We start from the raw sequence: 19,323 nt of genomic DNA on the forward strand, positions 1-19,323 counted from the left end.
ACTGAGGGAAAATTGTAACACTCTCTCCCTAAAAGTGAAAAAATAACCAAACATTTTTACCTGTTTTCAAAGTTTCCTTGTATAGACCACATCGTTACTAAGATTTATAGCACCCCATCATTTCAACAAACCCTAACCCACTAACTCATACAGTTTATGTGCAGATATGACTGTGTTTGGATGGCTAATAGTTTAGAGATTAGCTATGCTGACGCTTTGCAAGGCCAACACTTGGTTTACGATCTAGGAAAAATAACAGTAAAGTTTCTGTTTCTCTCCTCTTCTTTAGTTTCTCTAAGCACTACACATGGGTAGTGTTGTACTCAAGACCACATTATCTTATACCAAGACCAGAATGCACCGTGAAAATCAATTTAAAAAAACCAATGCCCTTTAAGTGTTCAACGACGTGTGAACAGTTTAGATTATTCTCTCTTTAATTTAACTTTTCTTTTTAGTACATTTGACAGACAAAAACAAGGTGTTAAATCTTGAGAAATTCGTTCAATTAATTATTAACACTTCTATGTATTTGAAAGCTACTGATAAATCCCAAGATGGTGAATGAGGCCTAAAAGTCAGGGGAATTTCTGACTAGAAATAAGATGGACTGATGTCCAAGTTTTTGCATGTGTCTGACACATAAGACACTCAGTGAGCTAACGCTAAATGTTTGAAGTCAAATTACAATATTGATTATTCAGGGTTAGTTGCAAATGCTTCTCTTTATTATCACATTAATGAAGTTGAAGAATTGCGGATCAGTGCTGGTTTTGATGGTAAATTCCGAGACTAGACCGGGTAAAAATGCTTTTGATTTTGAGAAAAGACCAAGACCTAAAAAAGTGGTCTATGACTGGGTACACGGTTACATGGAGTTGGTATCTTATAGTCTGAATATGTCACAGCTGGCATTGTGCTCAGTTTACAAGAGAGGATAGTATAACTTCACTTTTACAGTCTTCAAATTGTACAGTCATTAGAAATGTTCAAGCATTTTATTCCCCATCTCTGATACAATTTTGATTGTTTTCTCTTTTGTTCTTATTATAATTAAAGCATTTTGCTCATATTAAGTTTAAGGACTTAAAACCCCTGAATTAAAGCATAGGGATAAATCAGTTATACACGGATAAGAATTTAAACATTTGATGGCTTGTGCTAAATCTCACTAGTGCCTGATTTATATGAACTGTGATGATACATGTGGAGCTAAGATCAGATGTCTTTGATTTCTTTTTGTTAAATACCCTTAAAATGTGTGTAAAACAGCAACAAGCTCCTATTATTATTTAAGTGTAAATTACTTAAGAGTCAAAATAGTACTTGAAAAGTACTTGCTTCAATGTTACGATAGCAAACGTCATTTCCCTTTCTTTTTTTACCTCTTTAAACAGTGCTAAGTGTGGTTGAAAAACAAGACTGAAATGTTGTTTTTAACAGTTTTTGTATGGAAACGAAAGAGTTGTGCTAATGATATGTAAAACCCAGGTTCGGGTTACATGAGGTCATGGGATCACAGCTCAGAGTGGCTCTCATAATGGGCAGCAATTACCTTCGCCCACCACAAAACAGCAGCCACTCTGACACACCGTACAGCGGTTACAGAACTTGCAACTGTTCATCCAAGCTTGAAATCACTTCCATGGGAAGTCTCAGCCTTCTCCTTTGTACTCATTCTTTGCTGATAGTCACTGTTAAACCTAAAATCAGGTTTGAATAGGATTTTTATGCGAGCCTGTGTTTGTCTTTAAGCTGTGCGTATATTTTCTATTTGCGTGGTTTGTGCTGCAGTGGGAGATATTGAAACATCAACAGAACATGCAATACATGAAGAGGACTCGTCGTTCCACACTTTAGCAGAAAAATATTGGTGGTGTAAGCCTCTAATCCCTCTGTAACGCTGAAGGTTCACTCCAACTAAAACCTTGTCAGCCGACTTGGCAGACGTCCTCTAATGTCTTTTGAATTCAGGGATGCGTAAAAGACTTGAAGTCTTTGAAGATTGCTATTGCCCTCAGAAGGCAGATGGGGTGACTTGTTGCATTATATATGAAACACTGGTACTGTATTCCCATCTAAAAACCTCATCATCAACTTTTCTGACTTATTAATCACATGCACTCCTTGTATCTGGCACATCTGGAGACTTTCTGAATGAGCCCCAAAGCCACTCTACCAGCTGTGTTTAAAGGAGCAGCAATGCACACAAAACAACAGACACGTTCACTGTCGACTATTGAACCATATCTCCCTGTGTTGACCTGTGGCCACAAGCACATAAACAGATATACATGTCTATGTTCTGTGGGTTAGAGTTTCAGAAAGCCTTCCGTGGGTCCTGCCATCAATCTGTCAGCCTTATCCGTAAACATTCCAGACTCTTTTAATGGAAGCCAGGCTGAAAAGAAAAGGATGATGAAGGAGAAGACTAACAAAACAACTCTAAATCTTCAACATGAAAAGAGAAAATACTAAAACCTTAACCCTGACAAGAAAGCAGAATCAGTGAGAGGAAGGAAATTTGAAACAGATTAAGATGAGTTTTTATCAAAGATCAGAAGAAGTGGAATAAATGTCTCAGTCTTTAATCGAATCTTGAAAGAGTGAAGAGAGACAGGAAGAATGGTCTACATCTTAAATGGAATCAGAATCTCTTAATCACAAACAGAAGAGTTAAAAAGAAAAAAAAAAGACTCAGAAAACAGTAGGATTAGGAAACAGGAAGAGGAGGAGCTGCATTTGAAACACAGAAAAAAAAAATGTCTCAATCTCAAATGAAGACTCTTAGTCTGAAGAAGAATCTTATTTTAAGATGAGGTCATCTAAATCTTTATCAAGAGAGGAATGTCTGTTACAAATGATGAACGGGAGAAAATTCATTCTTAATGTCAAGTATATTCAACAGGTTCTTAATCGGAAACAGTGAGAAAAGTCTCTAACTCAAGCAGAATTGAAAAAGTCTCTAAAATCGAAAAAGAATAATGGTCCCTGTTTTGAACGGAACTAGATGAAGGAGAAGAAATTCAAGCTCATTGTTCACCTTGTGCTTTTATGGGTGGTGATATAAAAAAAGGAGACTTTTGGAACCTTGCTAGGCAGGGTTCTTGTCAGAACATCATTTTTAAGATGCCAAAACAGTTATTTAGTGTAAACATACAAAGTTGGGTTTTTCAGCAGAGAATGAAGGAACTACTGTAAGATGTCATTGGGACATTGAACAAATCTGCCAGTCTACAGAGTTCAGACTTCTTGATAATCAGATGGCATTTGAATCATTTTGTCTCACCAATGATTCAAATGTGCATCAGGGAGCAGCTGAATAGCGGTCATATTTGGTTAGTGTTGTTCAAATTCTCCATCGTTTAGTTATTATAGTTATTGCATTATCAAATAAAATGCATATGTGTTCCCACTTGCAGTCTTTATTTAATCTACGTCCAAAGACCATTCCAGCATTCTGTGCTCTAGACATTGCTTTCCTTTATTATTTGTCTGATTTTGATATTGATATGCACAAACAAAACTGTCAATTGAACCTACTACATGAGCTTTTCAATAAAAACAAAATTAAGTGTGTGTTGAATACAGATGTGAGAGCTGCATGATGAGCCTTGGCCTTGTAAACTGTGCATTACAGCAAGATCACAATTTCCAATCTGGTTGATGGATCTCAGGGATTATTGAGTGAGAGCCGGTAATTATATCAACCTGACGACTGAAGTAAACTATTACTCTTGCTACCAAATACTAAAATCTAAAGTTGGACTTTTGCAATAACACTTTCAATAATACTTTGTAACATGTATTTGTATCTTAATACTGGATTCTCTTAATGTGTACCATTTACTTAATTGACCTGTTTGTTGGATATTGTTTCAGGTCAGTGTTGTCTGTCCAAATGCAAACATTAAAAAAGGACAGAATAAGATACTTCTTCTATATCAGACAGAGGCAACTGGCGGTCCGGGGGCCACATCTGGCCCTCGGTCTAATTTTGTGCTGCCCCCAAAAATTGTATTTCAAGAAGTTTGAAGGAATATAAAACGCCCAACATAATACACAAATTGACCCCCAAAACACACAAATCGACAGCAAGATGCACAAAGTACACAAAAACACACAAAATTAGAAGAACACAAAACATAACAAAAACACACATAATGTCTCTAAAAACACACAAATTGACAATATAAATGCAGAAAAAATCCACATAATTACAAAAAAAACACAAAAAATCACAAGAACATGCATAATGACTCCAAAAACAGACAAAATGACTAAAAACTGACAAAAAACAAACAAAACCACAGAAAAAAGAAGACAAAACTGTATTAATGCTCAGATTGGTAATTTTTCTAAATGCTGACATAAATGTTGATAATGTGGCCCTCAGATCAGATACAATCACGTTTTTGTGGCCCCCGCTGTAATAGCGTTGCCCATCCCTGTTCTATACTATCCCATAAAAAGTGTAAAATACTAAATTTCTGATATTTTTATCACTAGATTCACATTTTCAAAATAATTTCTTACAATGAATCCAGAGGAAAAAGTCCTTAAATGATCAAAGGTGTTAAAAAAATACTTTTTCAAAAAAAACGTTTCTCTAATCATTTCTATCTTCCTGAAGCCTGGGATTCATCATCATCAAACGGGTGTGGACTGATGTTTCCCGCGGTGGCTGCATCTGTGTCAACTGGCTGGTTTCCCTCTTTTGTCCTTCTCCCCCCTTTTCTCCCTCTGCTTTCCCTCTGCGCGTCTGGCACAAGTATTACTAATGATTCCCAGACAGGAAGCCTAGCTTGCACCAGGGAGTCAAGTAAAATTTCCCGTCTTTGCTGTGTCATTTTCCCGCTCTTACAGGAGCTGTTTAACTTTTAATTTCCACTGAGATCAACAGCCACCTCTCCATCATGCAAACAGACGTGTGCTGGTGCAAATTAAAGCAGAATGAATGAAACAATAAGAGGCAGACACCCTTGTCCCGTGTCCACTACCTCTCACCATTGTCCCCTCCTCTTCTCCTCCAAATCTCCACAGGTTTGCATCTGCTTCTGCTGAGCTTCTGGCCAACATGAATCACGCAAAGGTATTTATAAGGCCAGAGAACATTTTGAAACACATGTGGTGCTTTTAGCTCATCAGAATGGGAGTTCAATACTCTCTTACAGTTTCATGCATGAGTGATAACTAAGTCTATCTCATAAAAGTGAGATGCAGATTGTTCTTTGGAATGATGTTGGAATTTATTCTGTACACTGGGGATTTGGTGAGTGAGAATTCATCAAGAGAAAATATGTAAAGACAAAGCAAGAAGAGATTGTGATTCAAGCCAAGTCTGCCTCCATGGTTTCAGGCTTTAAGATAAGTGAACTGTTTTTGACCACTGCAATCAACACACTCTCATTATGCAATAGAAAAGCATTAAATCAATAACTACTCCTGACATCTTTTAGTTCCCTCTCTTGAGATGTTATAGTGAGTAATCCAGCAAAGGCCACATTTAAAAGCCGCACAACGATAAGAGCTGTCGGCCTGTTTCTTTCCATTTATCAAACGTCTGTGCTGCAGGGATGAGGTTGAGGAGCCTGACTTTCAGCCTCTCTGTTTTCTTTCCATCTCCTCCTCCCACTTTGTTCACTCTTCCTGACTTCCCTTATGCCTCTCCCTCAGTGTATAGTGTTTCTTTTTACATTTGATCCCTAAAATTTTGGCTAGAAAGACTAATACGTGGACTTTGTTCTGTTAAATATTTCAATTCCATTGTTTGTTTGTTGGCTCTTTTGATCTAAAATGTTTAGGTACAGATTGGAAAAAGTTTGCCCGTGTGTGGCAATCTTGGCCTTAATGTCTCCTTCAGTGACCCATTTGTGGTTCACATCTTTCTCCCCTTAACTCACAAAAAGGAGCAGCAGAAGCACTTTTGTTGCATTTTTTTTTTCAGACGAGTGTCATTTTAGATGCAGCCTAGAGGTTTTTCTTCTCACATTGCACTCAGCTAGGCCTTATTAGGCTTTTCCCCTGCAGGCAAAAAAAGATGTAATAAGTTAGCTGGGAGTTGTGTGGTGGCATGCCTTCAGATTTTGTCTTTGATAAAAGATGCTACATCATTATGGGATTAATGATGACACTGTGTGTTGCCAGATAGAGTTGTTTTTTTTCTCCTCTTCAAATCTTCAAAGTCTCTCACTTTAAGTTGCACCAAGCAATTCAGGCCTTGTCCAGCTTCTGTAAAACGCCTTATGGTAAATGCCACAATGGGTAGAAGACGCTTATATTGAAAGAAAACAGGACTACTGAAAAGACAGATAGGAAATTGAGGTTAAAATGGTCATGAAGCATGTTGGAAGCTCCAAAAGCAACTTTTTCCAAAGCCTTGACAAATTGTGGTTGTTTAAAACAACACAGAAATTGTTCAGTTATTTCAAATTCCCCTTAATCAGATCTTTGAAAAGCTAAAATTCCACAGACTGTAAAGATTTTAAGAGACTATAAAAAAGAGAGGCAAAGATTGAAAAAATGGATGACACAAACTGTTTTTACAAAGAAAAAAAAAAAAAGAAAACTGGGAACAATATATTTTCCTCATTCAAACTCTTGTCTTTGATTCAACATCACAGCAGCCATTTGAAGTTACCAACTTCCCAAAGCAGTGCTAGAAGAATGTACTGACAGATGGTTCTCATCTAAACAATCAACAAATAAAGTGTCCAAACACTTCTCACAGCCGGCTAAAAAATGTTGAAAATATCACTCAGTTTGTTGGTGAGAGATTTATGAGAAGAGGTCAAAAGAAAATCTATTTGGCAGTGGAGTCAGGAACCAGCATCAACAGCACCACCACACCCCCTTCCCTCCTTTCCCTGAGCTGTTTGCAGACAGGACTGGGAATGATTAGCTTTCCAAAGACAAAGCCAGGAGTACTGGAAGTAAGCTCCGGCAAAATACCTGTAATATACACAACACATGCACACAAAGAAAGAAAGGGCTGTCAAGGGACGTGAAAGCAGAGTAATGTATGTGGAAGTAAAATGAAACTAAATTGAGTTTGACACACGCAAGATAGAATATAGCATCATCGACAAACAGTTTGAGACCATACATGCTACATTTAGCAAGATATCTCTCTTTATTGCCCAACAAATTATATTAACATCTAATTTTACATTATCCTTCACACTTCCTCTATTCATTCCCATAGTTAAAGGATGAACCTACCTGTGCTCAGAAGCTAGGCAAAGAAAGCAGAAGTGAGTGAGATGAGCTTGACTCCTAAAATCCAGTCGAGGGGGATGAGACTGTGGAGTGGCTCAGAGGGCCTATGTGGTAATTGGACTCGGAGTGCGTGCAGCCAAGATCAAGCAGGTGTGCTCTGTCAAAACAAGGGGAGGAGTGAGAGAGACGGAGAAGGAAAGGATGAGAGAGAAAGGGAGTAACAGGAGAGAGAGGGGAGAGAGACAGAAGGAGGGAGGGGTCCGACCACCAATCTCCTCTAAAGACCAAAACAATTGGTGCAGACGTTCCTTCGTCTTCGCTGCAAGCTCCAAAAACAGCTGGAAACGGAGAAGGGAGGAAGAAAAAACCGGAGCGAGGCAGAGACAAGGAGCAAAGAAGCAAAGAAGGAAAAGAAGTAAGAGAAAGAGGCAGAGTCTGAAGCAGTACGCAGCGATTGGGCTGGCAGCCTCTCTGACTGTGACATCTGGTAATGATAGGTCCTGTATGGAGCTCAGCTGAAAACACTGCACACTAACTCTCGGCCTATTTCACACTCTGTCATTCATTCTCATTCAACCGAGAGACCGACGACCCTCAACAAACATAAAAACACACAAACTACACACTTCAGATTCAAGTCCACCCTAACAAAAAAATGTCCTTCTTGAACCGATTTCCCTTCAGATCTTCATTAGGTTTGCTTGTGTTGCTTAAAAGAAGTATTGAGCTTTACTGAACAAAAGGGAATTAAAGAGGGATCACTGTGGGATGTGAGGTACAAGTCTTAGATTTTCTACCTTTGTTTTAAGGGTTATTTTGCAAGCGAATCCATTGCTAGAACTGTATACTGGGTACAATTGTAAACCATTCATAGATATTGATTAAAAACTTTAGTCAATGTAAGAACTAGTGCTGTCATGAGACTAAAAGAATTGTGCGATTAATTAATCATGCTCCGAAATGAATTAATCTAATTAATCTCTTTTTTAATCGCACCTAAAATGACTAAGAAACGCCCCCAACTTGAGGTATTTTCATTTAAATTACATTATTGTGGCAGAGAAAAACATTGATATATAACAAAGTGTCTTTATGAATTCACTTATTGTTTTTGACAGACTTGTACAGATGCAGGTATAGAAATTTAAATATCTCTAAATAATTGAAAATACAAGTGAAATAATACATCATATGTAGTGCTATAAGTTAGCGCATCAAAAACAGTAAGAACACTTTTCTGACACCAAACTTGTTGCTTTTTCTCTCCTTCAGATAATAATATTTATCGAGTGAGTTTGTTCATTTGTCAGTCACGGCGTGCTTACAGCATGTTGCAGTGAGCACTGTCCGAGTGTCCGTGCTAGCATTGAGCTGGTAGCGAAGGCTGCAAGGCTCCTGTGATAAGGCAAACTCTTTCTTGCACAATTTGTACACAACTAGGCTTTAAGTTTTCCATCCGGTGTTTTAGGCCATCTCCCACAAGTCTCCCATCTTGTCTGTGCATCAGTATTATGGGTATACCGGAAACTCTTGAAACAAGAAAGGTTCCGCGCTGTTTGGAGTGCAAATTTTTTTTTCCTGTAATTAATTAATAGCAATTAACACGTTAAAGTGACAGCCCTAGTAAGAACATAACATTATTACATCGAAAGTGACAATTTTCTGAATAAAATGCCGGTTTATTCCACTTGTCATTACATGAAATACTCAACATGTCTAGATATCATGTGGTCTAGGCCCTTGTTGTGCGACATCTATCTGTGACGTAACTAAGGGTGCGTTCTGACCAAAGAATCCTAGATTTAAAGTGCTCTAGGATTTACCCAGATTTTCTGTCTTGTTTTGTGCTTTGTACTTTCTTTCTTCTTAAGCTTTAAAAGTGTCAGACAGCCGAAGAACAGGTCCCATCCTGTCCTGCTTCCCCTGTTCTCAACCTGGCTGTGTTATTTTATAGAAGGCAAAGGTCAGACCACACATGAACAGCCCCTAAGCTTCATCATTGGTGAGACAATATATAAGTAACAAAACCCTGTTTATCACCATGGATCCGTGCGATAATCTTTGAGCACAAACTGAAGGAAAGAAGGATGAAAACTGGAGTCCAGCTTGGAAAGAGTTCAGGGACCAGGAGGATTACAGGAGCATGATGTGAATTCCTGGCTAAGTCCAGGTGTCCGACGCAACTGATGAGATCATATCTGGCACATGTTTTAATATCTGAATGGAAGCATTAAGGACAAGTCAATTCATCCTTCAAGCTCCTGAGCTCAGATGGGATTTTTTGATAGGCTGTATTAAAGGTAAATACCTAAAGTGAAGAGCAGAAATCCTGAGTTTCTGTGATTTCTGTAGGTTCACCATCTTGTCCCAACATGTTCATCCATAGGAGCTCATTGATGGATTGCTCAACATGCCAACTCATACATATACAACACTTTATTCGGAGATGGCAGCAAAATATGCACCCTCGAGGCCATACGTCACACAACCTCTTCTTTATGATAACAAAGATTATTTTCTCTTTGTTCACTCTATATTTACATTTAAATGAACCCCCAACTCGATTGCACAGTAGCCTTTGGAGCATCGTTCCATGGCGAGAAAGACTTGCAATCCCACAGAAGTCATCGACTCCTTAGAAGAAAGAAATTTGTCATGTTCTCAAACTCCAGGGATGATCTCACATGTCTTTTGTGGTCTATTTCTCTTTGGCATAATGAGCTCAAATTAGGTTCTATTAAAAAAGGCTGTGCTCTGAGAGCATTGATCAAGCATGATTTATGACTTCAAATCTACAGCCAAAAGACACAGAATGGAAGATATTGAGTTGGGTTTTAATAATCAAAAGATCCCCAAAAACTGCAAATAGTTTTCCCTGGGGTTGAACATTCCTTTTTAAAGGAGAGCTTTGTAATGCACTTGTCGTTCCCATTGGTAAACCCAACAGTCGCTAAAACAGCCAGATTCTTAACTCCCTTTCTTGACCCTGAGTGATTCACCAGCAGGGAGGCAAGGTCTGCTTTTCTCATCTGTGAATGGAGTTCCTCTGTTGTGACAGACAACACACACACACACACACACACACACACACACACACACACACACACACACACACACACACACACACACACACACACACACACACACACACACACACACACACACACACACACACACACACAGCCAAAGTAACAGTGGAGGCACCAAGTGACAAGCCGACATTGAGTGGTTGAAAAAGGAGTGTATTTGGACCAATTAAAGCGCGACTGTGTGGTGATACTTATTCATATGATGATTACTGCAAAAAAACTCCTGACAATTTTCTTTTTTAAGGAAGTAACACAGGACCAGACACACACACACACACACACACACACACACACACACACACACACACACACACACACACACACACACACACACACACACACACACACACACACACACACACACACACACACACACACACACACACACAGCCTTTGTTTATGTAGTCAGGGCTGGAGTTGGTTTACTTAAGTAATTAACACAATTACTGTGGACTGGTACAATATTTTGGACCAGTGGTTTCCAACATTTTTTGGATCAGGACCCAATTTTGATATCACTAATTTTTGGCGACCCCAAAGATTTTTTTACCCTGTAATTTTTTATCATTTTTGATTGTGTTTGTTATGATGTGTAACAAATACAGAGTAGCCAGGATTAGTGCACAGTGACAATCAGATATTTTTAAACTGCATTTAATTTGAACTAGATTTATGTTTGAGAAAGTGAAAATAATGGATAGTTATTTAAAATTTTGTGTTTTAACTTGAAAAAGAATAATCATTTTAAACTTTAACATTTATTTTTAATCAGTAATTTTAATTTGTTTTAATCAATTACTAGACACTTCAGGCGACCCCGCATGGGGTCACGACCCTAAGGTTGAAAAACACTGTTTTAGACTGTCCTAATAATTCTGACATTCTAAATCTATTTTTAAAATATATTATAATCTATTGTATAATACAATTTAAAATATACAGTATAACACCTGATATAGCCACTACAGATACTATCTAATAAAATCTACATATTTATAGAAAATAAAAAAGATCTAGTACAATAAATAAATATGATAATAGTTCATCATGATGATGATGACGATGATAATGATTGAAACATTTAAAAATAATAGGGTATTACACTGAACAAAAATATAAATGCAAAACTTTTGTTTTTGCTCCCATTTTTCACGAGCTGAATTCAAAGAACTAAAACATTTTCTGTATACACTATAGACCTATTTCTCAGAAATATTGTTCACAAATCTGTCTAAAACCTTTGAGAGATAATCCATCCCACCTCACTGGTGTGGTATATCAAGATGCTGATTAGACAGCATGATTATTGCACAAGTGTGCCTTAGGCTGGCCACAATAAAAGGCCACTCTAAAGATGTGCAGTTTTGCTTTATTTGGGGGGAGAACACCAGTCAGTATCTGGGGTGAGCACCATTTGCCTCACGCAGTGCATAGAGGTGATCAGGTTGTTGATTGTGACCTGTAGAATGTTGGTCTACTCCCCTTCAATGGTTGTGGATATTGGCAGGAACTGGAACACACTGTCATATACGCCGATTCAGAGCATCCCAATGAGTATGCTGGCCATTCAAGAACTGGGATGTTTTAAGCTTCCAGGAATTGTGTACAGATCCTTGCAACATGGGGCCGTGCATTATCATGCTGCAACATGAGTTGATGGTCGCAGATGAATAGAACTACGGTCTCGCTCTTCATCAATAAAAAGTACCTGTGTAGGTTGTCCATAACATATGCCTGCCCATACCATAACCCCACCGCCACCATGGGCCACTCCATCCACAACGTTGACATCAGCAAACCGCTCACCCACACGACGCCACATACACTGTCTGCCATCTGCCCTGAACAGTGAAAACCGGGATTCATCCATGAAGAGAACACCTCTCCAACATGCCAGACGCCATCAAATGTGAGCGTTTGCCCACTCAAGTCGGTTACGATGACAAACTGCAGTCAGGTCGAGACCCCAATGTGGACGACGAGCATGCAGATGAGCTTCTCTGAGACGGTTTCTGGCAGTTCGTGCAGAAATTTTTTGGTTATGCAAACTGATTGTTGCAGCAGCTGTCCGGGTGGCTGGTCTCAGACGATCATGGAGGTGAACATGCTGGATGTGGAGGTCCTGGGCTAGTGTGGTTACACGTGGTCTGCGGTTGTGAGGCCGGTTGGATGTACTGCCAAATTCTCTGAAGCATTCAATTCACGGGCAACAGCTCTGGTGGTCATTCCTACAGTCAGTATGCAAATTGCACGCTCCCTCAGAACTTGTGACATCTGTGGCATTGTTCTGTGTAATCAAACAGAACATTTGTGGAGTGGCCTTTTATTGTGGCCAGCTTAAGGCACACCTGTGCAATAATCATGCTGTCTAATCAACATCTTGATATGCCACACCTGTTGGGTGGGATGGATTATCTCTGCAAAGGAGAAGTGCTCACTAACACATTTAGACAGATTTGTGAACAATATTTGAGAGAAATAGGTCTTTTGTGTTTTAGATTTTTGAGTTCAGCTCATGAAAAAGTGTTGTGTTTATATTTTTGTTCAGTATAGATTTAAACACAATATGATTAAACAAAGTTTCTAAAGAAAATGGTATAAAACCATTTTCTTCAGAAAACTATAGAATTCTAGTAAACTTTCATGTAAATGTATTGCAAATGTGGGGTTTTTTTTTTTTTTCCATATGATGGAGGCGTGTTCAAAGGTTGTTTGATCATAATTAGTCTTCACTATTATAAGATGATCAATTGACAGCACAGCATGTTTGCATAGAAAAAAAAATGCAAAGCATCCTCAGTGCCACATCTTACAGAGAGACAGACAAACAGATCCGAAACACACTGTGCTCATGGTTCCTGGTACAAACCAGGTCGATCAGGCTCCGATTGGCCTTTTATCTGCATGGCGACAGACTCCTCATGCAGGATGAAACACTTCGGCACCAGCCGAAATCCTGTAATGGATACGGTGAAATAGACAAACACAGCTGGTGAGCAGAATAGCATTTAAACATTTAATGGTGGATTAATGGTAATTGCATGTTTTTAAACAGGGGAAAAAAGGATGGGTTGGTTTATTATTCAGGATCGTTTACCAACCTGCTTCACAAAGAGGAAACTGGAGACAAATAGGAGTTAATAAGCAGTGTGTTGGCTGCTCTGTCTCCTCAGCGTGGCTTTGAAGTACCTGGTCAAACACAGCTGTTTTACTGGAATCAGAGCTCAGGTTTAAAGTAATTGCATGGTTTTAATGGAACTGGGATTGAGCTCATGAACATAAAGTAGCTTTGCAACAAGTATGAGAGGTTTTGAATTAAGGATGTAATGCATAGAGTGGCCTTTAAAAAAGCAATGCATTGACAATGTTTTGATTCTGTGGTTGTGGCTGTTTTTTTGGATCATTTCTGTCCCTTTTTGCACTTTTATTTTAACTTTGCATGGGTTTTGTGTTGCTTTAGGTTTACATAGGCTTTCAATATGCTTCAAGGCTGGGCATGAATTTTCCTCGGCTCATCCAGTCTTATTTTTATTGTCAGTGAGGAATGTAGTTTTAGTGTCTCAGCACGATTCAAATCAATGAGTCTGAATGTTAACTAATAGTTCTTCCAAATGTAAGCCAGATTATTTTTTTTATTGTTTTAGGTAAATTCATGACTCTCTAAGACACTTTCATTAAACTACTGCTCAATGCTACTCCGTGTAAAATCCTGTAAATGCAATAGTTTTAACTTTTAGGTTTATAACCTGATAAAAGTCAGCTCTAAAGACTGAAATTCAGCAGTTTAACATTTGCTGTTGCAACTTTTCAGACCACTGTTGCTGAGAACTTGTTAGAATCACCGTTATTTCAGTGTGGCTTGACTTCAGCAGAATTTGAACCAATTAGAAGAAAATACTACCATATATTGGCAGGTGTTAAAAACTAAATGTCACAAATTACCAGTTAAAATGTTTTTCCTCCCACCCTTTTATTTCCCAAGACTTCAAGCCAGCTATTGTACAAAAATAAATAGTTTTGAACACATTTAGCATGTCTGTAGTCCACATGGTCCACATGTGGACTCCTGTACAACTTAAATCCCCTTTAACAAACTTTGAAAACAATTCTGTCAACAATCTAATTACATCATCATACAAAGAAATATCAATATTCTCTCTAGACAGTGAGTTTCCATTGATTTGGAGTGATTTTTGAACTTTTTGCTTCTGTGTATAGTTGTGTGGCCAGAGTGGACAGAAGGCACAGGTACACAATGTACAACACAGACCTCTTAACACAGCCTTTGATCGGCTTTGGCCCACTTTGGCCACCCCAGTGAAATTCATCTGGACTGCTTCTGTATCCTATGACCCTGTTTGCGTAATGGGCTGTTAATGTGTGTCAGCAGACTCCTATGAACATTTACTGTGTCTGGAGCAACTGTTACAGAGCTTTTGGTTTTCTTTTATAGGCCTACTTGGACTAATATGTTGGATCCAAGTCCAATTTGTGGGCAGTATTGTATATAATCCATTCTGTCAAGAATCCTTTGGATCATTTGTGTCAGGGTGCGTTTACATCCAAGAAATCCTAGAGTGGTTAAAACATTTTTGCTTGCATAGTCCACCTCGTAAAGGCGGTGTGAACATGCAAACAAAGTCTGGAGCAGATCAGGTAGACTAATTCTAGTGCGATTGTTTCTGCTGGCCTCGAAGCATTTCCAATCAAAGTCTAGAGCGATTTGGGAGCATAGTGAACACAGACGCTTTCAGCTCAGACCAAAAGCAGGAAGTGTTGAAGATGGCATAGAGCGCACGGCATCGTTAGCCTGGCGATAAGCCACACCCACTTCCTTAGGGTTAGGGTATGGTAATTCTGTTTTTCCTGCTCACTTCTTTGGTGAAAGAAACCGAGCCAATCAGAGCCATAAAGAAAGGACTTCATATCTCCTGTGCCAAAAACTGCTCTGTTTTAAAAGACCCAGATATGTTGTTGAAACCACAACAAGAAGAGGCTTTAAAACTGTAAGTCTGCACTGTACTATACGCCATGTTCCTCTGCTGGCTCCGTTTTGAGAAAAAGATCTACGCTTGTCGCGCTATTGTCTTCACATCCGCTTTTCGTTTGATGGTTTTTTTGTCCCACCCCGCTTAGCCCCCTTGTACTTAAATACCTTGTGAGCGCTTCCACAGTAATTGTCTGTATTAAACATTGTATAATACAAGGAGATTGGGAGGGATTCTAGGCTACAGCATTGTAGGTGGGATGCAGAACTGGCTAATTTGTGAAACAAAACGTCAAAAGCATGACAATATGTTGCTGCTTACTTATTGAATGTTGTGAAACAACGGACGGGGAAGGCAAAATTTTCTGCGCGCTCTTACGTGCTTGCTTTGTCCAATAAATGAGAGCCTCTTCTTCTCATTTCTGTTTGTCTACCGTGAGCACTACTTTAGTAACAGTGCCCCCAAGCGACTAGCTTATGCAACTGCATCAGAAGCTGTTTGAAGAAGATCAAAAGGTGCGCTGTGAACACAAACTGAGCCAAATCAAGTTGATTATATTATTAGTACTCTACCAATTCGACCAATGTCCGGTACTATACCGGTGTGAAGGCAGCCTTTGAAGGCCTGCTGCATGTGCTGCTGTAGCTCTAAATGTTCACTGGATATCTGAGAGGCTTCATTAATCTCCTGCATGGGCTAAGGTATGTTTTGTGGGCACAGTGTATTCCTTTCCACTCCAGTCTGTTTCTGATTAAGCGAGCTGAGGTGAGCGGCCAAGCTGCTCCATTGTCTGCAAGCCAGTTGCGTGTGACCCCTTCACAGAAATTTGGATTCAAACAGATTTTTCAGCTGCCAAGTTTTTCTATTTAGCAAAAAAAAAGCTTTAGGAGCTTAAATGTATTATTTTCCCACAGTTTCAAAATCTGAAGTCAGGAAGACAGAACAAAATTGTTTGGTTTGTTAGGGGATTCAAAGCTGTTTGTTGTTTTTATTTGAAGTGTCATCATTGCTATCAAACCCCATCTGTTGGCATCCAAGCATACTCCTTGGAAAAGTTCAACATGTACATTCAGGAAAGGGAAAACACCCTAAGTGGAGGAAAGGGACTGAAACTGGAAAGAAAACTAACATTAAAGTGTCAAATATCAGTTATTTCTGATAGGCAAAACAGTGCTACAATAAGTTACCATTTAGTCAGCAATAATTAAAAGTTTTTGCTCACCTATTTACACCAACATGAGCAAGTCAACAGTAAATATATTATTATATATTATTTTAGGGCTCCTGACGGCCATTAGGTTCAAATAGGATTCATTTTGACAGTGTTAGAAAAGATTTTCATTGTGTGCCTTCTTCTAATGACGAAACTGAAAATGTGTTTCTAATCGTCCTTGTACAGTTTACACCTCCAGTTTGAAGTTTTCTTAATCTGTCTTGACAGGGCAACAAATACAGTGCCGTGTCAGCATTTTGTAAACGTGGGCGAGCTGACTTGAATGAATCCCGGCAGAAACATTTATGTGACGCAATAGAGATAACTCATGTCAAAACATGTAAGTCACCCCTCGGTCTATTGGAGACGCCTCGCTGCTGGTATGTGTTGCTTTGGTCTTACATGTTTAGCATGACATGACATGTAATGTCTGGCTTAAAAAGCCAAGTAGCAATGGTGAATCAAAGCCTTTCTGAGGAACGATTGCATGTTCTCCCAGATTGTGCCTGGGCAAATTGGTTGAAGAATGATTCTGCAGTTCACCTAGGAACTGAAGCCAAAACCTTAGAACCCCAAAGTCATGAAAGAAAGAACCCAAGGTTTATTAGAAGTATTGCATGTAAGCATAGGCAACAGAGCACTCGGAGAGCGCAATCCTTCGCCAAGAGCCAAAAATCTTTTTCGCCAAATATCAGTTATCTGGACCAGTGATCCTGATCATGGTACCAGGATTGTTCACACTTTAAAGGCTTGGAAAAAAATTGAGGAACTAACCCAACATAACAGACAAATTTCATAAAGTTCGGTCAATTTCAAACCAAAATACGAATTTAAATATTTTTGATGCAATTTTTCAAACTGATCCATATTATTGATCCAAAAATTCATCCAAAATTGAATAGAATCTCTTTAATAGAGTCTTCCATGGCATAAGGTCGATCTTTGGTTACAATTTTGTCAAAACTTCTGTGAAAATCTTCCCTTTTGGCGGAGGTAATAACTAAACCTATAGAAGCTTTACTTTTAGTTTTATTCATAAGGCTGACATTACTCTGTCTTTAACATGAATAATGTGTCATGAAGGCTGTCATAAAGTGTAATTCACTAAATTATGACACATTTGGAGCTATGTTGATCTTTTTGGGGTTAGGTGGAGGGATCTAGTGGGATTAGCTTGGGTTTGGGTTAAGGGTTAGGGTTAGGGGTTTGGGTAAAGAAGGGTAAGAGTTAGGGAAGGGGTATTCCCTAACCCTAACCCACCTGAATCAAATGAATGGCTCGTTATCATGCTTCTGCAGAGCTTGATGAGAACACATTGGTTTCAACCAGAGGGATATTCCATAAAGTGGGTTATGTTCAAACTCTAAGCATGTTCAACCTCAAATGAGGGAAGCACTGAGTGTCCCATTCCTGAACGTGAGGTATGTTCTTCTCTGACTATGTCACCATGGTAACATTCTCCGTGAACTGAACCTGCTTGCTGGTCTAAGAAATAAGAAACCCTAGGTTTCGACCTGGCTCTGCCCACCTGAACGCCGCTTCTCAAGGAACACTTTCATTTAGCTTGACACTTTTCTCTGTCACACATTAGTAACATCACACACCACAGACGTGCTCACATCATTACAAATGTTGTGTCGCTTTAGGTAAGGAGGTGCGTTTGACAGTGTAGGGTCGGAGGTTTGAATACAAGCTCAGGCAAATTTTTGATGACTTTTTCAGACGACTCTGGCGACGACATTACATTAATTATCAATATAAATGACATGACGTCAAGAGGCTGTTGCTGTATTTATAGCCACTGTAGCTGGAGGGCTACACTTCCCCAACTTACTGGGGCCAAATGAAAGTGGAACACTCCTTGCATACACCTTTTAAATTATAATTAAAGTTTTTTTGTGAATTCATCCTTTAAAAACTCTGTAAGTTGAGGATTTAAACCGTAACTACAAGTGGAGCTGTCAATGAAAAGTGCTGTAATCCTACGGCTGTAGAAGAAGTGATCAGCCCTCTCAGTGGAACAGCCCTCCCAGCGATGCAGCCCCGCCTCCATAGACACATTTTATTAATATCATTCCCCGGTTGTCATTTCACTGGCACGATGAAGTGATGAAGCGACCAAAAACGTGACTAATCACGGGCGGTTTAAGCGACTGTAGTTGCTGAAGTGGCGTTCTGTGTGAACGCACCTTTAGAACAGGCTCATATTCCACAAACGCCGGTTTATTTCACCCATCGGGATGAAATAAATCGCTCTTTTCCGGGTGGTTGCCATGGTAGTTCGTGTGATTTTTGCTCAATTGATGATGGCTTTTTATCGTGCTTGTGCACTTAAGTGTCCCAAGGTTTACATACCCAGGGTTGATTGATCAACTTCATACCAGCTATAATAGAATCAAATACCCGGAGTTTTCATTGCGGGGTATGTCGACCCAGAGTTTAAGGATAGAGTCAGGGTTTGTTGAACCTCCTTTCTGGAATACACCTCAGGTGTGATGGAGCAGGGAGACATCTAAAAGTCTCAGGAATCCGGCCCTCGAGGACTGGAGTTGAATACCCCTGGGTTAGGGTAATGAACTACACTTCATGACACCTTATTCATGCTGATGACAGGTGTCATGTCATAATGTTGCCAAAAATTAAAAGCAAAATAAAACAAGTGTCTTTTTTACACCTGCAGCATCAGTTGTGCAGGATTTTCAATTGGGAAAAAATTTGCTCCATCTGTTTTAACACTTGCTCTTAATATTTTACTGTAAAAACTTTATATGATTTATTTGGTTAGTGCATGATTGGCATTCATTGTGCTAACCTT

At 39.2% G+C, this 19,323-nt stretch overlaps 1 protein-coding gene across 1 annotated transcript in view; it reads right to left on the bottom strand.

Moving 5' to 3' along the window:
* dcn (decorin) overlaps nt 1–7,622 on the bottom strand; it is a 19,446-nt gene extending 11,824 nt beyond the window's left edge. The window contains exon 1 of the mRNA XM_028449687.1: nt 7,222–7,622. The gene's annotated coding sequence lies outside the window, so the exon portion shown is untranslated. The remainder of the gene's footprint in view (nt 1–7,221) is intronic.
* Nucleotides 7,623–19,323: the final 11,701 nt, after the last annotated feature.

The sequence above is a fragment of the Gouania willdenowi genome, chromosome 6 (assembly GCF_900634775.1).
Source record: "Gouania willdenowi chromosome 6, fGouWil2.1, whole genome shotgun sequence".
Lineage (NCBI taxonomy): Eukaryota > Metazoa > Chordata > Actinopteri > Blenniiformes > Gobiesocidae > Gouania > Gouania willdenowi.